This window comes from Canis lupus, chromosome 33 (genome assembly GCF_048164855.1).
Source record: "Canis lupus baileyi chromosome 33, mCanLup2.hap1, whole genome shotgun sequence".
Taxonomy (NCBI): domain Eukaryota; kingdom Metazoa; phylum Chordata; class Mammalia; order Carnivora; family Canidae; genus Canis; species Canis lupus.
Genome location: NC_132870.1, coordinates 33,491,995 through 33,518,592, shown reverse-complemented (window position 1 = coordinate 33,518,592; position 26,598 = coordinate 33,491,995). Strand labels below are relative to the sequence as shown.

General features: G+C 36.6%; 1 protein-coding gene and 1 long non-coding RNA gene across 24 annotated transcripts in view; both read left to right on the top strand.

Annotated features, from left to right (window-relative positions):
* CAMK2D (calcium/calmodulin dependent protein kinase II delta) overlaps positions 1-26,598 on the top strand; it is a 309,843-nt gene that overhangs the window by 105,002 nt on the left and 178,243 nt on the right. The gene's annotated exons all lie outside the window — the stretch shown is intronic.
* LOC140623772 (uncharacterized) lies at positions 7,052-22,828 on the top strand. Its single transcript, XR_012023309.1, has 4 exons — positions 7,052-7,645; positions 9,539-9,607; positions 16,508-16,598; positions 20,864-22,828. It is a non-coding gene; the product is annotated as an uncharacterized lncRNA (long non-coding RNA).

The window sequence follows — 26,598 nt, the reverse complement described above, 5'->3', positions numbered from 1 at the left end:
TCATTGTGGTTTTGATTTGTATTTCCCTGATGGCAAGTGATGCAGAGCATTTTCTCATGTGCATGTTGGCCATGTCTATGTCTTCTTCTGTGAGATTTCTGTTCATGTCTTTTGCCCATTTCATGATTGGATTGTTTGTTTCTTTGGTGTTGAGTTTAATAAGTTCTTTATAGATCTTGGAAACTAGCCCTTTATCTGATATGTCATTTGCAAATATCTTCTCCCATTCTGTAGGTTGTCTTTGAGTTTTGTTGACTGTATCCTTTGCTGTGCAAAAGCTTCTTATCTTGATGAAGTCCCAATAGTTCATTTTTGCTTTTGTTTCTTTTGCCTTCGTGGATGTATCTTGCAAGAAGTTACTATGGCCGAGTTCAAAAAGGGTGTTGCCTGTGTTCTTCTCTAGGATTTTGATGGAATCTTGTCTCACATTTAGATCTTTCATCCATTTTGAGTTTATCTTTGTGTATGGTGAAAGAGAGTGGTCTAGTTTCATTCTTCTGCATGTGGATGTCCAATTTTCCCAGCACCATTTATTGAAGAGACTGTCTTTCTTCCAATGGATAGTCTTTCCTCCTTTATCGAATATTAGTTGCCCATAAAGTTCAGGGTCCACTTCTGGATTCTCTATTCTGTTCCACTGATCTATGTGTCTGTTTTTGTGCCAGTACCACACTGTCTTGATGACCACAGCTTTGTAGTACAACCTGAAATCTGGCATTGTGATGCCCCCAGATATGGTTTTCTTTTTTAAAATTCCCCTGGCTATTCGGGGTCTTTTCTGATTCCACACAAATCTTAAAATAATTTGTTCTAACTCTCTGAAGAAAGTCCATGGTATTTTGATAGGGATTGCATTAAACGTGTATATTGCCCTGGGTAACATTGACATTTTCACAATATTAATTCTGCCAATCCATGAGCAAGAGAAAAACCAAGAACCATATGATCCTCTCATTGGATGCAGAGAAAGCATTTGACAAAATACAGCATCCATTCCTGATCAAAACTCTTCAGAGTGTAGGGATAGAGGGAACATTCCTCGACATCTTAAAAGCCATCTATGAAAAGCCCACAGCAAATATCATTCTCAATGGGGAAGCACTGGGAGCCTTTCCCCTAAGATCAGGAACAAGACAGGGATGTCCACTCTCACCACTGCTATTCAACATAGTACTGGAAGTCCTAGCCTCAGCAATCAGACAACAAAAAGACATTAAAGGCATTCAAATTGGCAAAGAAGAAGTCAAACTCTCCCTCTTCGCCGATGACATGATACTCTACATAGAAAACCCAAAAGTCTCCACCCCAAGATTGCTAGAACTCATACAGCAATTCGGTAGCGTGGCAGGATACAAAATCAATGCCCAGAAGTCAGTGGCATTTCTATACACTAACAATGAGACTGAAGAAAGAGAAATTAAGGAGTCAATCCCATTTACAATTGCACCCAAAAGCATAAGATACCTAGGAATAAACCTCACCAAAGATGTAAAGGATCTATACCCTCAAAACTATAGAACACTTCTGAAAGAAATTGAGGAAGACACAAAGAGATGGAAAAATATTCCATGCTCACCTCTTTATCTTGATTATTTGGTGTGAAGGCTAAATTACATCTCAGAATATGTTACTGTCTGCAGAAGAATACTCTCTCTTAACAAATGAGAAACAGCACAGAAATAATGTTTTCCTGTCAAATAATTATTTTCAGTATTTCTCATTATCGCTGGTTTTTCTTTTGTTCATCTAATAATGGTATCAGTGATGTACCCTTTGTAATTCTTAGTTGAAAGCTAAATTCGTCATTATCTTAAGTAAACAAACTATGTAGTAGAAAGATGAAATATAGTTATAAAATTAATTGATATGACATTTTAAACTCTTTTAATTGTGAGTTTGGCTATGAGGCCATTTTTTTATTTCTTTGTAAATTATATTTTCTGTATATAAATTAAATGGAAATTTCCCTGAGTTATATTAGAATAGTTGGATTTTAAATGAAACTGTAGAGGAAAAAAAATGGCTCTTCTGTTACAAATAAAGGACAATTTGTGATTTGGATTTATTAGATAATGTACTTTGATTTATCAGTCATAATGCTTACTCAAATATATCCTCTGTTTTGTTCTACTAAACCTTTTTTATTTTCATCTTGTCTCGTCTTCATTATGTTCAACTCATAATTGAGTTTTGGAAGTTTATAATAGTTCCTTGGACTCAGTATTGTGCCCTAAACTGAAACTTCAAAAGAAAAAATAATTCCAAACATTACTAGGACATTTTCTTTCTTTATTTGCTTGTTTTACTGGGGCTTCAATTATACAGAATGCCCTCTCCACTCCCTTGCCTCACCCTGGGTAAGAACAGCTCATGTAGCCTGGAAATGATGAAAAGAGTTGAGGAACCTTTTAATCCTTCAAAAATCATTGCTATTTTACCTTCTTCTGATAGTTTTGACCACAAAAATAAACTTAGATACAATAAGCTATCGTGTTGAGATTTGAAGATGTGCTGAATAAAAGAAAAAAAATTGGGTTGAAATTTCAATGAACTTTGTCACTACAATTAGGAGACTGATGCACTGCGTACTGTGCTAATGAGCAAGGCACCTTGTCACTACAATGAAAAGCAGAGCTGTTAACTATGTTATCAGACACTAATCTAAATGCTTTCCATGCATCCAGTCTTTTAACCTTCAAAACAAATAAGTGCCATGCTTGTCTCTATTTTACAGACAAGGAATATAAAGCCCAAACAGGTTATACAGTCAACCAAGGTCAGACAGCTAGAAGGTAATAGACATTCCAGCCTTCACATTCTGGTATCATAATCCATACTCTTCAATACCACACTGTGTTGCCTGTAGTTGTGTAACTCTGAATTAGTCACATTGTTGCTTAATAAATAATCTTCAAATTTTACAAAGATTAGTTAAAATAACAGCAGACTGAGATTCTTTCCTAGAGATATTATGTAATTTTACTATTTATTTCCAGCCCTTACTCTAGAGGTGAAATATCAGCAAAAGATTATTGAAACACTTATGGCAAATACTGATATTATAGAACTAATTAGATTTTAATGACAATTTTGTTATAATTTAATAATTTTTAGTGTCTTGGTGAAAAAGCTTTTAGGTGGTCAGATCTGACCCTGAATTACTTACGTGCTATGCAAGACTATCTTTTACTCCCTTCTTCTTCTTGATAAGGAAAACAAATATTTTTCAGAACACAATAAGGGTTAAGGAAATAAACCAACAACAGTAATTGATGTGTGACACTGACAAATTTTTAAAAACTATTCTTTAAATTGTAGAAAAAGAATTGGGATATGACACATGAGATTATGGATTCTAAGATCAGATAAGCCCTTGGAGTTGTGTGTGTATGTATGTGTGTGTGTGCGTGGGGTGTTTTAAGTAATCATTGCTTATACTTTATTTATTTTTTTTACTTATAACTTATTTTAATAGAGTATACATAGGAATACTACTTTAGAGTTTTGAGATAACTTTTGAGAGTATAATTTAGAGTCCAACTATAGCATTTATTTCTAGCATTTTGTAATGTAAACTGTGGTTTAGTTTGACAGAAAAGTTTCCACTTTAGGGAAGGTAGCTCTATATTCCTATTATTTATAAATTTGAAAGTAAGAATTTATTTTCTTTTAAAATGTTCCGTAGTTAGAAGTGTTTGTTCTTTATATTTGGTTTGTATCTGCTTCACAAAAACTACCCTAGATCTAATGAGCTTGTTGTAAAGTAGTGATTATGACAGGTTATTGTTTGATATGTTCAGTTTGTTGATTATTTAGTTTACAAAGCTAATGGTGTATGTGGAAGGAAAGGAAATAGGTACATACAGTTATATATGACTTGAATTCTCTTACTCTTTCACATTTTGTACTTCTGTAGTAATTTATAATACATTTCCTATGAAGTGACAGAAATTATGTGGTAAGATTTTGTTCACACTATTGAAGTTTAGTAGTTTTTATAGTTTATTCTTCAAAGTTTGCTTTCAATTTTTAGTCATAAGTTTATTCTGTAAGTAGTTCAACAAAAGACTTAGAATAAGAAAATTTTCTGTAGACTATAATGTTAATCACCAAAGAAGATGACAATAATTTTTATGAGTCCGTTAATTTGAGATATAGGATAGCTTGTCTTTCATGTGTTCTGTTCAGAAAATTAATTGACTTAGAATATTGGAAACTTAAATTGTGTAAACAGTTCCCCCATAAGGATATCCTGAATTATAATTTCCTTAGGTAGCAGTGATTTCTACACATATAGATGAATTTACATTGGATATGTTTTTAAAAACTACATAACTATGCTTTTTAATTGTTAATCTATATTTCCTAAGCAGACCTCTCACTTTCAAATTGAAGTGGTGAAGCATACTGTTATATTTTAATTAGCTCTGAAAATATTTTTGAAAAGATTTTATTTATTGGAAAGAGAGAGAAAGAGAGCAAGGGTGCATGAGTGAAACTATTTTCTATTGGAAAGAGAGAGAGAAAAGCCAGCTCCCCCCATGAGCAGGGAGCCCATCCCAGAACGCTGGGATCATGACCTGAGCTGAAGGCAAATGCTTAACTGACTGAGCTACCCAGGCACCCCTATTCTGAAAATATTCCTTAAAAGCTTTTAAAAATTTAATAAAATTTCTTGCTACCTATTTTTTCTTCTAATTTCATAAAACAATCATTAGATAAGCCTTTTTTTAAAAGATGTTATTTATTTGATGGAGAAAGAGCAAGCAAGCTTAAAAGCAGGGAGAGCATCAGAGGGAAAGGGAGAAACAGGCTCCCCACTGAGCAGGGGCCCAATGCAGGACTGGATCCCAAGACCCTGGGATCATGACCTGAGCCAAAGGCAGATGCTTAACCAACTGAGCCACCCAGGTGCCCTGAGTCTTTTTTTTTTTTTTTTTTAAATCCACACTTGATTTCAGAATTAAAAAATAATGCCAGGGTAAAAGTAAAATGAAAAAAAAAGAGGAGCAAAATAAAAGTATATATAATCTGCAAGTTGTCTTCTATTTCCTATGATTAGTATTAAGCATTAATTTGAATACTGCTAACTTAGTTGCAGTTAAAATACTGAAAGATGACTATAATGATGAATGAACCATAGTCCTTGACCACAAGTTCACTGTTTTGGAGGGCAGATAGTTATGTGTACAACTAAAATATAATGTGGTTACATACTTAATGATGCTATTACTAAGGTGCCATGAGAGCACTAAGTAATAAACTAATAATTTTAACTGAAATGCATTATATAATGAAAAAAGTTTTTGCCATAAATGAGCAGGTATTTTATACTCAATAGCAGGGTAGAAAGACAAAACAATAAAAGGAAAAGATCAGTTGTGAAAGTTCATGTTACTCCTGAAAAATGATAGAGTTGACAAAACCAAAGGACAACTGACAGAATGGGAGAAGATATTTGCAAATGTCTTATCAGATAAAGGGCTAGTATCCAGAATCTATAAAGAACTTATCAAATTCAACACCCAAAGAACAAATAATCCGATCAAGAAATAGGCAGAAGACATGAACAGACATTTCTCCTAAGAAGACATACGCATGGTCGACAGACACATGAAAATATACTCCATATCACTTTGTATCAGGGAAATACAAATCAAAACCACAATGAGATACCACCTCACACCAGTCAGAATGGCTAAAATTAACAAGTGAGGAAACAGCAGATGTTGATGAGGATGCAGAGAAAGGGGAACCCTCTTACACTGTTGGCAGGAATGCAAGCTGCTGCAGCCACTCTGGAAAATAGTATGGAGGTTCCTCAAAAAGTTGAAAATAGGGCAGCCCTGGTGGCTTAGCGGTTTAGTGCCATCTTCAGCTCAGGGCGTGATCCTGGAGACCCGGGATCGAGTCCCGCATTAGGCTCCCTGCATGGAGCCTGCTTCTCCCTCTGCCTGCCTGTCTGTCTGTCTGTCTCTGTGTGTGTGTCTCAAGTAAATAAAAAATCTTTAAAAAGTTGAAAATAGAGCTACCTTATGACTGAGCAATTGCACTACTAGGGATTTACCCCAAAGAAACAAATGTAGTGATCTGAAGGGGCACCTGCACTCCAATGTTTATAACAGAAGAATAAAGATGGGGTGTGTGTGTGTGTGTGTGTGTGTGTGTATACATATATACATACATAGACACACAATGGAATACTACTTAGCCATCAAAAAATGAAATCTTGTCATTTGTAATGATGTGGATGGAATTGGTATTATGCTAAACAAAATAGTCAGAAAGACAATTACCATGTTATCACTCATATGTGAAATTTAGGACACAAAACAGGGTCATAGGGGAAGGGAGGGAAAAAATAAAACAAGATGAAATCAGAGATGGAGACAAACTGTAGAAGACTCTTAATCACAGGAAACAAACTGAGGGTTGCTGGAGGAGAGGGATGTGGGAGGGATGGGGTAACTAGATGGTGGACTTTAAGGGAGGGCATGTGATGCAATGAGCACTGGGTGTTATATAAGACTGATGAGTCACTGACTGCTACCTCTGAAACAAATAATATGTTATATGTTAATTAATTTAAATAAAAAGAATAATAGAAAACCTGGAATGACTGGAGTATATTGGTGTGTTGGCCATAAAGCTTGATTAGGAATGATAACAGAGCGTCAACTTTTCTATGCCAAAGTTTTTGATCTCTAAATCTTTAGAAATGAAGAATTATTAAAGATTTATTTATTTGACTCATATGATTATATTGGTTTCTTAGAAGAACAATTTTGGCAGTAATAAACATAATTTTTTGGAGTCAGGATAAATTTGTGTTGAAAGAGCATTTGAAAATTAATTTATATATAAGGCAAATAATGAATTTCTAAACCATGGTAATGAGAACAGAAATGGAAAGAAGGGCAAAGATACTAGAGATATTGTGAGGGTAGAATTAGGAGATCTTGGGCAGCAGTTAAACTGTAGTAAATGGAATAGAACGTGGTTTTTCTGAGGTTTCTAGTTTGGGTGAGTGGAGAGATGTATATTTCTTTAAGAATAGGGAACAAAGGAGGGGAAGGAAGTTGGGAGAAATTAGAAATTTAATTGAATTGAGAACATGAAAGTATTTTTTTTTTTTTTAAGATTTATGTGAGAGAGAGAGTGTGTGTGTGTGCGTGTGCGTGCACATGAGAAGGAGAGGCAGAGTGAGAGGGAGGATACTCAGGAAACTCCATACGGAGCCTGGAGCCCACCCTGGGGCTTCATCCATCTCATGACCTTCAGGTCATGACCTGAGCCAAAACCAAGAGTTGGAGGCTTAATCAAATGTGCTACCCAGGTACCCCTGGTGAAAGTATATTTTGAAGATTGGAAAATACCTTTTTGGAGGGGCAATGGACGAAGAAGGAAAAATAGAAATGACAAACAACACTATGTAAAAGCTGGATCATTCACTTTTTCCTAAAAACTCTAAGCCTTTTCCCATTTGGGCATTCCTCTTCAGGGTGGAAGCTGTTGGCAATGGTTATGATCATCCCTCTTAGACCAAGACTTGAAGGGTAGCTAGACCTTTGGTTTTGGGTCCTTTTTTTCATGCAGGAAGTAAAGATAGTCAAGCTGGATTCTCAAAATATCTTCTGAATAAGTAGTAAGTAGTACCCGGGCTGCCCTTCTTTTCATTTTAGCAGTAATAGTTAAAATGTGTTGATCTTAGATAGGCTTATATCAGTATTTACTCTTATAAGGAAAGGACTAAGTCTATGTTTTATTAACAGGTTTGATTTTGTAGAGCTACAATAAAATTAATATATTGAAGATCGTATTTTTTCTTCTGCCAGTTGCCATCCCCTGGTGTCTCATTTAAAAGGTAGTAGTACCAGGGACGCCTGAGTGGCTCAGCAGTTGAGTGCTTCTCTTTGGCCCAGGGCATGATCCTGGAGTCTCAGGATTGAGTCCCACATTGGGCTCCCTGATGGAGCCTGCTTCTCTCTCTCCTTGTGTCTCTGCCTCTCTCTGTGTCTCTCATAAATAAATAAAATCTTAAAATAAATATAAAAAAATTAAAGGTAGTAGTACCAAATATATTTTTAAACTTATTTGTTAGGAACTTTAAAGAGAAGCGCTCTGATAAAACATGGTTTTCAAATGTCATTTTCATATTCTATAGATTATTCCAGTGACCTTTTCTTTTGATATTTCTTTTATAAATCTGCCCTTTAAAATTAAATTACATCTCCTGGTCACTTTCTAAGAATACATTCATAATATGGACAAGAGAAATGAGATAAGGCCAATCCCCTTCCCCCATCCCCAAAAGCCAAAGAATCGATTCAAGGTAGGTTTTCAACCTGGGGTAATTTTGTAGCTTTTACTCTTTCTTCTTCCTGGGGACCTTTGGCACTATGCATTTAGGTCATCAGAACTAAAGGTGCCCATCCGGTATCAATTGAATAGAAGCCTCAGATGCCACTAAAATCCTACAAGGGACAAGACAGCCCCTCACAGTAATGAATTATTTCGTCCAAAATATTAATAGTGCTGAGATTGGGAAACCTTGATTTAAGGTAAGAGCAACAATAACAGTAATACAGCGAAGAGCTAGACTTACTTGGTTTAGCCCTGGACCCATGTGATTTTCATATATATATGTGTGTATATATATATATATATATAATATAAAATTAGTCAAAAAATAAATGAAAAATAAAATTAGTCAATATGTCCCCTTTAATGAAGAACAAGTAAGCAATGATACTTGTATAAACTATCCTGTGAATAAAAGTTTCTAAAATATTCTCTTTTAACCAAAGAGTAGAAAAATAACTAGTTTAAATGTCAGCCATAAGTGATATCAAGTTACAGATTAGAATATTTTTTTCTGGGCAGCCCTGGTGGCTCAGGGGTTTAGCGCTGCCTTCAGCCCAGGGCCTGATCCTGGAGACCCAAGATCGAGTCCCACGTCAGGCTCTCTGCATGGAGCCTGCTTCTCCCTCTGCCTGTGTCTCTGCCTCTCTCTCTCTCTCTCTCTCTCTCTCTCATGAATAAATAAAATCTTTAAAAAAATTTTTCTGAATCATTGAAAAAGGGTATTTTTATATTTTAAGTTTTTTTTTTAATTTAAAACTAGGAGAAACTATGTAAGTCAATATTGAAGTAAAAAATGAGAGTATCCCAAGAATCATAAAAAGAACAGTAATTCTCTAGGAAGTAATTTTATCTTCATTGTGATCCTTTTTGATTTTATCACTTTTGGATCTTGAACCATGTTCAGATAAACTTTTATAGTCATAGATTCTCCTTCTCTATAAAATTGCATACTGACCCCAAAGTTTTTATGTAGTTTGAAATTTTCAGAGACCAGTAGAGCCCAAATATGGACCTTTCACCATAGATTTCATATTAAAACAGAACAAAACTTACTTTGAAGAAACATAGTAGAATGGTCCCTTAATCTTAAATGTGACTCCCATAGTAGTCTTAATGATCTTGTAATCTTTGTAAAAGATTTACAAATTTCTATTCACTTCAACTCCTATCTTAGTAAAGTGTGCATTTTGGGTTGGAGATGCAGCCTGATTGTGGAATGGAGAAGCATCACCCAGCTCACTTGGTAAGTAAAACACTGGACAGACACTGAGCTAAACTAGGCTTACATTTATTTATGCCTATTTATACCTTTATATTACTAATATACCCCCCAAATATACTATTAAGAAAAGGAATAATGTAAGATTTTTTTTAAGATTTTGGATATGTATCTCATGTAGAGAATAAACTGTTTTGAGACATTTTGAAGTATCCCTTAGATAGTATCCTTAGAAGTTAACCTAGTGTAGACTGATGCTGACATCTGCTAATTACAATCCTTTACAAATCTGTTTATTTGAAATCCCTGGGTGGCTCAGTTGGTTAAGTGTCCAACTCTTGATCTCAGCTCAGGTCATGATCTCAGGATCGTGAGATCAAGCCCAAGGTTGGCCTCCATGCTGAGCATGGAGCCTGCTTAAGATTCTCTCTCACCCCCCACCCCCAAAAGAAATCTTTTTATTAAAACAACTTTTATTAGTGTTGGCAAGCCTGATTTCTTACTTCACATGCTAAAGGATAGTGAAATTTATTTAAATAGATTATTTAATATTTTAACCAATTTTCATAGATCGTCTCCCTAGTTATTCCAAATCAGTGATGTGTTAATATGATAAAACAGTTGCAAAGCGTTTCCCAATAAAATGAAAAAAAGAATGTTGTAACTCTCTCCCAAGGTTTTTCCAAAAACTAGAAAATGTTATTTTTTTGAGACAATAAGTGAACAGGTATGTTGATGTTACTTGTTTTTAATTTGGGATATTACCACTTCACCAATATTTTTGGTGAAGTGGTAATATCCCACTTACTTTTAACAGATTTGCTCTTGCTGTGTTTGAGTCAGATCACATCTGTCCTCTGCTTCCTACTTCACTCGGGACAAGTCCTAGAGCCTTCACAATGGTGTGAAGCCTTCCACAAGGATCACCTGTCCCTTTACCTTCCTGATCTTAGCTCTTCTCTCCCCTTCACTTGCTCTGCCCCAGCCCCTTGGCCCCTGGGGGTTCATGAGTACACTATGTGTCCCTCCTGAGGGCACTGCTACCCTCTACTCCCCACAGGAATGCTAGTTCCCTTCCTTCAGGCCATTGCTCAACCATTACCTCATCCAGGAAACCTTCCCTAATAGCTCTGCATAAAAAAAGCAGCCTCTTTCCCCCATGCCCACCCTGCACTCCCTGTCTTCTTCCCTCCTTCCTCTATTTTTTTCTCTATAGCCTTTATCATGATACTGAATATTTACTTGTTGATTTATTTTCTACCCACTAGCATGTAAAACCTCAATGAAGGCAGGGACTTTGCTTACTAATTGTATCCCCTGTACCAAAAATAGTGTTTGGCTTCAAGTCTGTGCTCAACAAATAAATGTCACACATTAAATGATGCATGTTAAACAATAAACATATATTTTTATTAAATGTAGATAATCTGAAGGGGAACAAACACTTCTATTGGAAAAAATATAAATTTCAACTTATGACACAGCGTTTTTATTCAAGTAGAGGGCTCGTCTATAGAACTTAGGTTTTCCTCTGGCTAAAATCAGTATCAGTAGGCTAGGGCAAGTACATAACTAAATAAAGACTACAAAAGCAGGAGAACAAATATATGGATCCTACCTGGTTTAGAAGATCAATAAACCATATGAGTTAGCATACCTCTTTTTTGCTGCCTGGTCTTCCTGAACAATCCTTATCATTTAGTCTGAAATTCCCATTCTACTGGCTGGAATCTTGGCCCAGAGCCCTCTTGGTAACCTTTGACGTATTTCCCATGCAACCTGGAGAACATGAGTCATCTTTGTTGAATGTCAAGGTCATTGTCTCTTTTATCTGGCTGATACCTAAAACTGCCAGCTGCTTCTCCACCTTAGGGAGCATTTTAGTGATACCCCAGGAAGCAGAACTGTACTATCAATAAATATCACCATTTTTTTTCTCTTGCCAGATCATTTACTGATTTGATAGTGAGCCTCATTCTTAGACCTTTATGGAATAGCCATTAGTTTGTTCCATACTTCAAAACCAATGCCTACTGTCCAGATAAAATTATCAAACTTTTGAGTAAATAAAGAGTACTGGTTGTCAGCCTGACTTATGCTTTCATAATAGCATCCTATCCTCACCAATTCTTTTAAAGCCTCTGAAGCAAGGATTGGCAAACTACTTCTGTAAAGCACCCAATAATAAGTATTTTAGGTTTTGCAGCCATGTGATCTCTTGCCCTTATTTTTAACTTTGTCATTGTAGTGCAAAGCAGCCACAGACACTTCATAAATGGGCTTCTAGGTAGTTGCTGCCCACCTCTTTTTGCCTCATCAGCCAACTACCACACCTACCTAACCTACAGATGGTAAATTTGGTTTACATCTTAAGGGGATATCACTCAAAGCTTACCTTTTTATTTTACTTGAAAATTGATTTTGTTTCAGAGTACATCTGAATTTACACATACATGCACTATTTCCAAAATAACTTTGAGCCCTGACTTTTTCCTCATAGTTTTTAACTTTTGCCTTGTATAAAACCTAGGCCAGGTTTGTCCTTATTTGGCAGATGTACTGCTCTCTAAGCCATGAATCTGACAGGGTGTTATCTTTTCTACTTATTCTGCTATTGTTGAGGTCTTTTTCTTTTTGTATTTAATCTTCCCCTGTGCTTCCCAAAACATACTGAGTCTACCAGGGCCTGCCTCTCTAATGATTGGCCTCAGCTGAGATTTTGCCTTTATTAATAACATGAAACCATTCTGACAATAGGTATAAGCGAGAATGAACTAATTTTGATGTACTAAAGGATCCTTTCTATGAGAGTACAGAAGAGAACATATTTATCTTCATTTGCAAATATCTCATGAGGAAATCCCTGTATTCTTTAAATGTATTTGCACTTTTGGAGCTGACCTGGATCCCCTTAAACTCTCTGCCCAGTTTAACCAGGATGGGGCAATGTAGTGTGAGCCCTGATGGGTAGCCTTATATTGCTCAGAAAAGGCAATACCATTTTTTGAACATCTTGGCACCTCAGATATAACAAATTTCCCCTGGTGGGAGAAATGAGAAAACCACATCTAGGCACAGAGCCATTTCAGTAGGTTATCAAGATGGTCGGTGGAAGGCGAGGCTGCTGGTTTCTTCTGCTGAGCCTGGGAAATACTGACCCAGTCTCACTCACTTATTTGTGTATAGATGTAGACTGCAAACGGCCAGCCATGGTGAACAATTCTTACTTTGTGTCAACAACTTATCAGAATTCCCTGGTTTCAAAAGACCATTAACACAGTCCCAGACCCTGTCCTACCACTGGTAATTGATACTCTGACATAGCTCTTGTCTTTGGACTTGGACTTTCTGGGCTCTGGACCATTTTTTCTACACACTTGAAGTCTGGACTCATGAGCCCCCATGTGTGACTTTGCAGACAGCCCTATTAGTGAGCTGAACCTGTGATAGCTACCTCTGGCCTTGATCTTCCATCCTCCCAACTTTCCACACCATCCTCTGCACACTAATGCTACTGTCCTTGCAATACAGCTTACCTCTAGTATCGTGGAAGACAAAATAATCCCATTCCGTCCAAAGTTCCATTTTTTAAGGCATATATTTGAATAGATACAGACTGAAGAAATAAAACTGGTCTTCTGAGAAAGATTTTCACTTCTGAGGATTTATTTATTTGGTGTTTTGATTGTTTAATTGCTAATCCTTGAGTTATATAAGAGATAATTCCTGCTATATCTAATATAATTTGATTATAGATCTACTTATAAATGATTTTGTAATACTGCTTGGTCATTCTCTTTTTCTTGAAGTTGTAGTATATCTCTTACTTTGCACTTTTAAGTTTTTATTTAAATTCCTGTTAACATACAGTGTAATGTTAGTTTCAAGTGGAGAATTTAGTGATTCACCAATTCCATATATTAGCCAGTGCTCATCACAAGTGCTCTCCTTAATCCTCATCACCTATTTCACCCATTCCCTCACCCTCTTATTCCACATTTTTAACCTTATCCTAATGTTCATTTTGCAAACTGAAACCCGTTGTCTAAACACTTACCATAATGAGCATATTTAATTTTCTAAACAACTACTCTACAGGTATTATCCTCTCCATTTTTTGATTCAACTTAATAAATATTGAGCACCTGCTGTGTATCTTGTACCTATGAAGAAGTTCGGTCTCAGATTAATTAATTTGCCTGAGGGTGACTTACTTTATGAAGGGTGGAACCAAGATTCAAATACATTTGTTTGATTCCAAAGTTCACAGTTCTACTCTACAAGCCTTCTGTTCTTTACTTCCTCCTCTGCTCAAAGCTATGTGCGCTCTTTGTGCAGCTGCATTACTTTTTATTTAAATAAAGCCCTAGGACGTGGCCTACATGGCACCAAATATTGTTGACATGGTAGGGGCTTCCTACTTGTGCAGGAAGCTAGGACATTTGCAAATGAAAATACTCAGCAGTTTAAAAGTGCATGTAATTAAGTGCCCAAATTAGATATATAGAGAAGAGAGAGTCTCATGTTGTCTGTCAGTGTTTTAGGCAGAATATTGAGCAGATTTGAATACCTCTGAGATTTAAGGAGGGAACAATGTTTTCTCCAGACATAGAAGTTGACGTGAGTCTGTTCTAGGGATAATGCTGGGTAACCATCTTTCTACATTTAAAAAATTATGTAAACAGTTATTTAAGTAATTCCTCCCCATTCCTTCCCATTTCCATTTCACTGAACAGTTATTTGTTATTTGTTTTTTTTAAAGAAGCACTCTGTTTCCATTTCCTCAGCTTCTACATTCTGGCTTCTTCCCTTATGTTCCAGTGAAACTGTTCTCCTCATGATTAGAAGCCACCTCCTTATTACTAAGTTCAGTGAAATTTTTTAGGTTCTGGTCTTACTTGATCTCTCTATAGTTGCAAGAGTGAGTCACCTGCTTTGGCTTTTGTAACATGTCGTGTATTCTAGATTTCTTCTTTGTCTTGAACAACTTATTTTCTTTCAGTCTTCTTCCTGAATTTCTCTTCCTTTGCCTGTCTCTTAAATCTAACCAGGGCATCTCATTCACATACCAATTTTTCCCCACTTAATATTTCTATTCAGATGGGCTTCCTATTGAATATTTCTTGAATGTTGTATACTGGTACCTTAATAGTAATACCATATACAAAATGGACCTTGTTTTCCCCTGCTGCCCTACATGACCCTCACCCAAACCTGTTTCTCTGCTTGTGTTCCCTGCCTTACCTTCTAGCCTTGCCTAAGCCAGAAACCTGGTTTTATCCTGCCCACCTCTCTTTCCCTTGCCAACTTATATAATCACTTAGCAATTCCCTTCACTTAACTTCCTAAATGACTTTTAAATTTGTTGCTTCCTCTTTACCCACATACCACAGGACAGGCTCCAATAAACCTTTCCTCTTCTCAGCTCTCCATTTTGCTTCTAAGAAAGGGGGCTTAAAAAAGAGAGAGATTTTATTTATCTGTTTGAGAGAGAACCAGAGAGCACAAGCAGGGGGAGAAGTAGGAGCAGAGGGAAAGGAAGAACCAGGCTCCCTGCTGAGCAGTAAGCCCAATATGGTCCCAGTCCAGGAGCTTGGGATGATGACCTGAGCCAAAGGCAGACACTTAACTGACTGAGCCACTAAGGGCCCCAGAAAGTGGGCTTTTAAGAGTGCAGATCAGATCTGTCACTCCTCTTCTTAAAATCCTTCTACAGTTCTCTAGTTCCTCAAGTTAAATTCTAAAATCCCAACTTTGCAAAATATTTTACATTTCAGTTTCCTTAACTGTTCTCTACTGTCCAGCCATATAGACCATATCCTCTCTCCTCCCCACCTCCAGTCTCGAAGTTTACCATCTTTTCTTGATGCCTTTTTATTCATACTGCTTTTGTGGGGAAACTGTCCCCCCTCCTGCTACCTCCAAGCATATATAATTTTTTTAGGCCTTATCTCTGGCATGAACCCTCTGCCATTCTTGACACCTCTAGTGGGTAGTCTGGGGAAGGTTTTCAGTATAGGAAGGTATCTAGCTAAAGGGATGAGTCAGACTGATACAAGGGCTGCCTTACAAGGGCTGCCTTTTTAAAATGTGCTATGCAGGCTAGCAGCTACTCTTATACATTATGTGTTTACCTATGAATATTACCCCCAGACTTAGTTCATTGGTGTTAGGGACCTCATTCACATTTTATTTTCAGGTCCTAGCACATAAGTTGCCATTAAGTCTAGCACAAACTATAACATAATAATCATGTCTGTTTATATTGCTTTCACAATTTACTGTTCATTTTTTGTATAATTTTTTTGTGTAATTCACAGTGAGCCTAGATCATTAGCTACCTGGGAGGAGGAGGAAATAGATGAAAATGTTACCTTTTACTTCAGATGGAAAGCTCTGCCCCTACCACGTTTTCCCCCTAACAGAGCACTTTGGATTGACTCTGTGTCTGAGTCATTCCTTTCCTGTTGGTTGGATCAAATTGGGGGCAGATCTGGGGAAAATATCTATACATCCATCAATCCACCCATCCATACACACTCACATATATATGCACACATATATACATACATGTGTATATATGTTTAAGATTTATTTATTTGAGAAAGAGTATGGGAGTGGGGAGAGGAGCAGGGAGAGAGAGAATCTCAAGCAGACTTCGGGTTCAGTTTGAAACCCACGATGGGGCTTCATCACAGGACCCTGAGATAATGACCTGAGCCAAAACCGAGTCGGATGCTTTACAAACTGAGCCACCCTGGTGCCCCCCCGATCTGGGGAATATTTGAATAGTATTTTTCTCTAGAGTTGCTTGAACAGAAGCTGGATAGGAACATAGCCCTGATGAGTTTGCTTTTTAGAAGCAGGTATCTGCTTAGTGATGGTGAAATTCCTTTATTTTTTTTTTCTCTGAATCTCTCTCAGCTAAAGCCATAAACTGATCCAATTGCCTCCTACCTCTGTTTTCCTAAAACTGCACCTGGCAGAACTGAGAGAACATTGTATCCTGCTCCTTGTAAGTATCTAACCTTCCCCCTAGGAAGATATCCCGGTAGGAATCCCAGCTTAGAAAAGAGGACACTGCTTGCTGGGGACTCTCATCCTCACACCACTTGCTCCAAACACCTACCTCGTTTGTCTTCTTGTACTCTGGTTCTCACTTGCTCTCATGCTCTCCCTCCTTTCTATTTCTCTCTGTCTCCTTCTCTGTCTCTGTCTCTCTGTTTCTCTGTCTGTCTGTCTCTCTCTCTCTCTCTCTCACACACACACACACACACACACACACACACACACACACACTCATCTAATTGGAGCTGTTTTATGTGTTTCTGTTCAGCTCTATAGTTTTCAGCCTCATCTTCCCAGTCAGGCTTCCCTTTTCTTCATCTGAGGTTTCTTTAGACTGTGTCCATACAAATGTACAGAATCATTTGCATACACTTGCTCATACCTTCTGCTTAGAGGATTCAGAAATTTGGGTGACCAGTGGGTCAGGCTCTTTAGCTACAAATCGGGAGGTACCAAGAGAGGTGGATACATAAAACCAGATCTGGGAGAGGGAGGATAGCAAGGATGCACGAGGACAAGGCTGCCATTCTTTTTTGTTGGTGTAGAACCTTAGGGAACCAGTTCAGAGACTCAGAGCCCTTGTATGAAATTTTAAAATTATTATTTCAAGAGCATTTCAACTCGTTTGCCTAGTCAACAAGGGCCTGCACAGTAAAATGCCTACAAACCAATCTACAGGCAAAAAAAACCTTACACCTCTGTAGTTTCTGAAAACAACATTCAGATGGTATCTTACTGGATAGATACTTCAGAGCAATTTGGGTCCAAGTTTTATATCAGAGTAAATCTATAGATGATAGATTTCAAAGGATATACTGAATAGTTGGATTATTGTTTGTTGGCTGCTAAAGATTGTTAATTATGTGCCCAAACCAAAACAAAAGAATGCATTTAGCTTCTTGAATGAAGATTTCTGAAACCTAACCCAAATGAAACCAAGAGAGGAAAGATAAGGGCTCATAAGTTTATGAAACTTGCTAATGGGACTTAAAATAACTCCATTTTATTCTTTACTCTCATTCAAATTTCTTATCCTGCACAATATATTTTATGTTATTTTGAAAAATAAAACAAAATTGAGGCTATGTTCAATTTTGGATGTTAAGACTATTTTGAAAATTGTAGGAAAATCATTGCAGGTTTAGAATGACATTTGGCCTATGATATCAGCCTTACTCATTTATTCATCCATTTAGCAAATACTTGTTGAATATCTGTCGTGTTATTTACTCTTATAGGTACCTGTGATATGACTGAACAAAGCTAGTAAAATTTCTAGGCCTTATTCTGCTTATACTCTGCTGGCAGGGGCTGAGGATAAACAAATTGTGATAAGGAAGCTAAACCCAGAAGGAAGTGAGAGAACAGACTTTGCAATTCCCAAGGAGGAATGAGCCTTGCAGGGCTAGTGAGTTGGGAGCTTGCCTGGCATGGCTGAGAGCAACACATAGGCCCATGTGGCCTGGTATGGTGTGGAGTGAGGGGGCAGACGGTTGTAGGTGATGCCACCAGATAGGTGACAGAGGCCTCTAGGTTGTAGTAAGGATCTTCAGTTTCTGTCCTAGTGATACGGTGTTATGTACTGAACGTGTGTGCCTCCCTCAAATTCCGATGTTAAAGCCTTAATTCCCAATGTGGTATATTTGTGGTAGGGCCTTTGTGAGGTAATTACGTTAACATGAGAGGGGGGACCCTCGGGATGGGACTAGTGCCCTTTTATGAAGATAAAGAAACACCAGAGTGCTGCCTGCCCCCCTTCATATGAGGACACATTGAGAGGGCTTACCTCTGCAAGCCAGGAAAAGAGTTCTCACCAGGAGCCAGATCTGCCAGCATCTTGAGCTAGAATTTCCCAGTCTCTAGAGGTGTGAGAAGTAAGTGTGGGTTGTTTGAGCCACCTAAATCTGTGGTATTTTGTTATGGCAGCCCAAGCTGACTAAGATAGGAACGTTTTGGAAAGTTCTGAGGAGAAAAGTGAATTGATCTGATTTCTGTTTTAAGAGGATGGCCGTGGCTACTAGGTTGCTGGACAATTGCAAGGGCAAAGCAGAGCCTGGGAGACCAGTTCCAAGATAGTTGCTGGGACCAGTGTCTTGAGTCAGAGCAACAGCCATGGAGAAGGAGCACTACAGTCAGATTCAGGGTGTGTTTTAAAAGTGGCACTGGGTATATGGTGGTTTGTTGTCACATACAGAAGGGATTCAAAGATGAATTTTGAGAAACTGGCAGGATATAGTTGCCCCAGGTGGAAATGGGTGTGGCTAGGGGTGGAGATATGTTGGAAGAGTAGAGGATTGGTTAACATGTAAAGTTAAAATACCAACTGAACCTTCAAGTGGAGGTGTCAAATAAGTCATTGCTATGAGTCTGCAGTTTGGTGGGAGTTCAGGGTTAAAGATAAAAAATCAACAGTTGACAGTAACCAGGAATGATATTTAAAATATTTATCAACTAATATGGCTTGAGTACCAAGCAGCCAAGATGGGTACCTGCCTTAACAACAGACACGGCTGTACAGCTTCCTGTCAGCAGAATATACAGCATATATCAATCACACTTGCTAAAGACATTCCTCCTCATTTGTTACAGATAAACTGTAAACTTAGCAGATAAACCATAAATGTAGATTTCCTGTAAAACACAAAAAGGTACTAACTAGAAAGCATAAGCACAATTACATTCTCATTTTTCTACTCCCTGATTCACATTATGCCCACTCTGTTTTCCTTTAGGGGTTAAATATAAGTACTCAACAAATCAATGTTTTAAAGACTGGTTTGAAAGTACTGGCTTTCAAGTACAACAGACCATTTTGGAGTCCTAGATCTTTGTACTACTTATGTTTTCAGAAACAAGTTCTTTTTCCTTAAAAAAAAAAAAAAAAAAAAAAAACCTGTAAAATTAAGAAGACCACCTCACAGTATAATGAGGTTTAGAAATTCAACGTGTGGGATGCCTGGGTGGCTCAGCAGTTGGGCGTCTGCCTTTGGCTCAGGGCATGATCCCAGATCCTGGGATCGAGTCCTACATTAGGCTTCCTGCATGGAGCCTGCTTCTCCCTCTGCCTGTGTTTCTACCTCCCTCTCTCTCTGTCTCTCATGAATAAATAAATAGAATCTTTAAAAAAAAAATCCAACATATAAAAAACCTATCTTAGTGCCCATTACTTGTGGTGTAATTCCCTATTTAAATCATAAGGTTTTAGATATTGAAAGGACCTTACTTTCTCTTGTGTTTTTATAATAGTCAAACCATTACAGTAATATTCATGCCATCTAAATTGGATTGAGAATGTAATCTGCATTCAGAGATCTTGGGGCTTAGATTTATGCATACCAAGAGGAAATATGAGTATTTATCAAAGGAAAGACCTTGATTTTGATAAGTTCTTTCCTACAAGTCAGACTGGGAAAATCTACCAGAAAGTACTTTCTCAAACTATGTAAGCCATCAATTATATCTTTATATAAATATTTACTTGTTATACCATCACCAAGCAATTATGAACCCTTCACCTTTGTTGATATGTTCCCACAATAAAGACAGGGATTCTTTTTCTTTCTTGCTATGTTTTTTTTGCTATCACCATTACATGAGGATAATTACAGAACTAGGTACATGTGTGTTGGATAGAGGACAGTCTGGCCTTCTAAATAAACTTCAGAAGATCTTGCCCATTCCAGTCATTAATACATCTTTGTTCTAGATAGGTGTGGGAGAACATTTTGGCTGCCTTCCCAGATGGGTGGAAGTGAGGTCAGAGACTGTTTTGTTTGCTGTTGATTCCTCAATACCTAGAAAGTTTGTTGGCACGATTTGGTGCTCAAGAAATGTTTGTAAAATTAATACATGGAAACAAAATAGTGTAATGCTAATTGTACCTTGGAGTCAGAATTTTTGAGGGAAATAAGCAGTGAGTATCTCATTTCTGTGAATGCAGCTCGTAACTGATTTGCAAATGTCATTACTGAGCTGTGGCTGCTGCTATTGGACTTAATGTCCTGTTGTGCTCGATGTTGTGTTTTCTTTCTCTCCTCATTAAAGTTATGGATTTTACTTACCAAGTTTTCTTTCCTCATCAGAGAGATAGAGAAAATACTGTAGCTTACATTTAATTACTGAGTTAATATTAATTGCCCAGTTCTCTCTACTCTTGGAAAGAGCTCTCTCCTTGGAGAAATCTCAGGCCCTCTCCATTTTCTGATTTGTTAGATAAGCCAAATGTCAGAAGCCAGCTGTGGACACAGCCATGATTCAAACTGCTGATTCTCCCCAGTGTGAAAATGAAAATATAGACACCTGTGGAGGATCAGAAAAGGGAAGGAAGAACAGAGAAACCTTGATGGCAGCTGGTTTGTGAACAGCACTCTGGAAGGCAAAGGCTTCTCAGTGTTTTGTAGGCCTCTGCCACAGATCAGACTGTGCTTTTTGTCCTATTTTTAAAAGCAAAGGATTCTTCCAGAAATATTTCTAATAAAACATGTTCCATCCCTTCCAACTGCTATGTGATTGCACATTTTTAAAATGATTCTTAAAATTATATCAACTACTAACATTTTATTGAATGTATGTCACATGCCAGGCATGACGCTAAATGCCCTGTATACATTATCTCGTTCAATCATCATAGTAACCTTCTGAGCTCGGTACAGTGTTGTGTTCATGTCTACAAATGAAGTAAAGAAGTTAAGGCATAGAAGCACCTTACACGGTTACCCAGCAAGTGGCCAAGTGGGGACTGCACGCCCGATATTCTGTGTGGAGAGCCCACACTTGCCTCTGCACTTTCTCCCTGATGGCTCTGGCGGCCTGGGATTCTTTTGTTTATCCTTTTGAAGGGACAACTGCAGTAATGACCAAGTATACTGTGACATTAATTCCCCCTGGAAGTGTAATTTGATTATGTTTGGTAAACTGAATGTCTGATTTCTATGAATGCAGCTTTTAATTGATTTACAAATGACATTGTTTGGAGCTGCTCCTATTGGACTTTGTGTCCTATTGCAGTCGATGCCACTGATTTTGCCCTCCTCACATTGATCATGTTTTCTGTGAGGCTATTTTAATCATGTCCTTTGAAAGTAGCCATCTTAAGAGAAATAAGTAAATGTGACAACTATGCTGAAGTAGCCTTTGTGTGGAAATAAAACCCTCATGCAGTGGGAATTACGTTTGCACTATTGTCCCCTTCTTGAAGTTGGGAGAGAGACAAACTAATAAGCAGATAACCTTTAAAAAAATGTATTTTTGTGCATATACAGTGTTAAAACCAATGAAAACTTTAACATATAATACCTTTTCATGTCTACATTTAGTTTCTTCAAATTGATTTGCCTGTAAAATTCCTAATACATTTTTCAATAGAATTTATAGTTTATAGCAGCAATGGCCACAATAGCCAAACTGTGGAAGGAGCCTCGGTGTCCATCGAAAGATGAGTGGATAAAGAAGATGTGGTTTATGTATACAATGGAATATTACTCAGCTATTAGAAATGACAAATACCCACCATTTACTTCAACGTGGATGGAACTGGAGGGTATTATGCTAAGTGAAGTAAGTCAGTCGGAGAAGGACAAACATTATATGTTCTCATTCATGTGGGGAATATAAATAATCGTGAAAGGGAATATAAGGGAAGGGAGAAGAAATGTGTGGGAAATATCAGAAAGGGAGACATAACGTAAAGACTGCTAACTCTGGGAAACGAACTAGGGGTGGTAGAAGGGGAGGAGGGCGGGGGGTGGGAGTGATTGGGTGACGGGTACTGGGGGTTATTCTGTATGTTGGTAAATTGAACACCAATAAAAAAAAAAGAAAGAAAAAAAATAAATAATAAAGCTGTTTTAAAAGTTGTCAAAAAAAAAAAAAAGAATTTATGGTTTGTGGCCAGATTTCCTGACTTTGGTCTTTGCAAAAGAAAGCAGCTATTAATCCACTTAGAGCAGATGGTTGTAGGAAACAAGGTACCATATGAATGACCTTATGCCTAGGAATAGAAACCCTGAGGAATGTATGCACTAAACATTACTTTGTGATACTTTTTAGTACTTGGAGATCCTATGCCATTCTAGCCACTTTCCAGTTCAGTCTGAGAAGGATCTATGTATTTGGTCTGAATTACTCATTATATTGTTTCTTCCTAAAAAACATTTTTCTGTGTCCATAGACTTAATTTTTACGATGTATTTCTTATGATGACTTTTAATATTTAAGCTCATTAATCTTCAAATATACAATCCAATATTAGTAACTATAGCCACCATACTGTATGTTACATCTCATGCTTTAAATGAAGAGTTTGTACCTTTAACTCCCTTCATCTATTTTACCTACCCACTTGACCCCTCCTTCCTGGTAGCCACCAATCTCTTCTCTGTATCTATGAATTTCATTTTCTGTTTCATTTTGTTTTGTTTTGGTATTTAGATTGAACATATAAGTGAGAACATATGGTATTTGTTTTTCTCTGCTTAACTGAATATTATTAGCATAATACCCCCATGTCATTGCAAACGGGAAGATCTCATTCTTTTTTATGGTTGAATAGAATTACATTTGTGTGTGAATGTGTGTGTGTATATATGCATGTATCTTTTTTAATTAGAATTTTTAATTTTAAATATTTTATTTATTCATGAGAGACACACAGAGAGAGAGGAGAGAGAGAGAGAGACAGAGGCAGAGGGAGAAGCAGGCTCAATTCAGGGATCCTGATGTGGGACTAGATCTTGGGACTCTGGGATCACGCCCTGAGCTGAAGGCAGATGCTCAACGACTGAGTCACTCAGGCATCCCAGCATTTTTATTTTCCTTGGGTAAATACCCAGAAGTGGAATTGCTGGATCATATGGTAGTTCTATTTTTAAATTTTTGAGGAATCTCCATACTTTTTTTCATTATGGCTATACCAATTTACATAACCATAGCCATTTTATTATATCATTTGTTATTTTTTGTCTTTTTGTTAATAGTCATTGTAACAGATGTGAAGTGATAGCTCATGGTGGTTTCAATTTGCTTTTCCCTAATGATTAGTGATGTTGCATATCTTTTCTTGTGACTGTTGGACATTAATAGATCTTTAGAGAAATGTCTATTCAGGGTTGCTGCCCATTTTCTAATCAAGGTTATGCTAATTAGTTATGTAAATTTTTATAGATATATTTTAGATATTAACCCCTTATCAGATAGATAATTTGAAAATATTTTCTCCCATTCAGTAGGTTGTCTTTACATTTTGTGTATGATTTCCTTTGTTGAGCTTTTCAGTTTGATGTAATCCCACTTGTTAATTTTTGCCCTCATTGCCTTTACTTTTGAAGCTAGATCAAAAAGTTCATCACCAAGAATAATGTCAAGGAGATTGACATCTTTGTTTTCTTTTAGGAGTTTTATGGTTTCAGGTCTTATATTCAAGTCTTTAGTACATTTTGAATTTATTTCTGTGTATGATGTAAGATAGTAGTTTAATTTCTTTTGTCTGTGGCTATCCCAGTTTCCCAACACTGTTTATTAAAGAAATTATCTTTTCTCTATTATATATTCTTGCTTCCTTAATTATAAATTAATGAACCATATATGCATGGGTTTATTTCTAGACTCTTTTCTGTTAAAGTGATCTATGTATCTGCTTTTATGCTGATATCACACAGTCTTGACTACTTTAATGTTATAATGTAGGTGAAATCAGGGGGTGTAATGCCTCTACCTTTGTTCTTTCTGAATATTGCTTTGGTTATTCTGGGTCTTTTGTCATTCCATACAAATTTTAGGATTCTTTGTTCTATTTCTATGAAAATTCCCGTTGGAATTTTGATTGAGATTTCACCGAATCTATAGATTTCTGTAGGTAGTACGGACATTTTAACAGTATTAGTTCTTCCAATCCATGAGCACAGAATGTCTTCCCATTTGTTTGTTTCTTCTTCAGTTTCTTTAGTTGATATCTTATAGTTTTCAATGTACAGGTCTTTCACCTCCTTGGTTAAATTTATTCCTATGTATTTTATTCTTCTTAATGCAGTTATAAATGGAATTGTTTTCTTAATTTCACTTTCTGATATTTTATTGTTAGTGGATAGAAATGCAACAGATTTCTGTACATTGATTTTGTATCCTGCTACTTTACTGAAATTATTAGTTCTAGCAGTTTTTTTGTGGCATCTTTAAGGTTTTCTAGAAATAAAGTCATGTCATCTGCAAATAGTGATACTTTTACTTCTTCCTTTCCAATTTGGATGCTTTTTATTTCTTTTTCTTGCCTAATTGCTCTGACTAGGACTTCCAGCACTGTTTTGAATAAAAGTAGGGAGAACAGACATTCTTGTCTTTTCTTTTTTTATCCTAAAGGAAAGGCTTTCAGCTTTTTACCATTAAGTGTGTTATTAGCTATTGGCCTGTCATGGATAGCCTAATTATATTGATGTGTTTCCTCTGTACCCACTTTGTTGAGAGATTTTATCATAAGTGGATATTGAATTTTGCCCAGTGCTTTTTCTGCATCAATTGAGATAATCATATGATTTTTATTCTTCATTTTGTTAATGTGATGTATCATGTTGATGTATGTATAAATGTTGAACTATCTTTGCATCCTTGGAATAAATACCACTTAATTATGAATTACCCTTTAATGTGTCGTTGAGTGTGGTTAATATTTTGTTGAAGATTTTTACATCTATGTTCTTCAGGAATGTTGGCCTATAATTTTCTTTTCTTGTAGTATCTTTGTCTGGTTTTGGTATCAGGGTAATGCTGGTCTTGTAAAATTAGTTTAGAAACATTTTATCTTCTTTTATTTATTTTTTTAGAAAAGTTTAAAAAGAATTGGTGTTACTTCTTTGAATTTTTGGTAGAATTTACCAGTGAAGTCATCTGGTCCTGGACTTTTGTTGGGAGATTTCTGGTTACTGATCTGATTCAATCTACTTTCTAGTGATCAGTTAATTCACATTTTCTGTTTCTTCATGATTCTATCTTGTAGGGTTGTATATTTCTAAGAATTTATCTACTCTAAGTTGTCCAATTTGTTGGTCTTTGACTGTTTTTAGTAGTCTCTAATGCTTTGTTGTTTTTATGGTAAAAGTTATAATGTCTTCTCTTTCATTTCTGATTTTACTTATTTGAGGTCTCTTTTTTTTCTTGGTAAGTTTAGTCAAAAGCTTGTCAATTTGGTTTATCTTTTCTAAGAAGTAGCTCTTAGTTTCATTGATCTTCTGTATTGTCTTTTTAGTCTCTATTTATTTCTGCTCTGATCTTTTTTTCTTCTTTCTGGCTTCATTTGTTGCTTCCTTTCTAGTTTCTTTGAGAGATAAAATCAGATTGTTCATTTGAAACTTTTCTCATCTTTTGAGATAGACCTGGATTATTTTGAAATTCCCTCTTGGAAATGTTTTTCCTGTGCCCCAAAACTGGGTACATTACATTTCCATTTTCTGGTACATTGCATTTCCATTTTCATTTGTCTCACTGTATTTTTGTTTGCTCCTTTGATTCTTTATTGATTCTTTATTCTTTCAATTACATAGTGTTTAATCTCTACATATTTGTGATTTTTCATTTTCCCCCTGTAAGTGATTTTTAGTTTTTTACCATTATGGTCAGAAAACACACTTGTTATAATTTCAATCTTAAATTTGTGAAGACTTGTATTGTGGCTTAACATATGATCTATTCTGGAGAATGTTCCATGTGCACTTGAGAATAATGTATATTCTGCTTTTGGATGAAATGTTTTGTATATATCTATTAAATCTGTCTGGTCTAATGTGTCATTTAAGGTAAGTTGTCTGTCCTTCAAAACTTCTAAATTAGATAGAACTCTGTAAAGACACCCTAACTTTCACCATCATGAAGATGACTGTTATCCAGAACATTATTTCTTCACTCAGTGTGGGTGTGTACCTCTTTCTCTTTTATTTTTTATTTTTTTGATTACTTTTTAG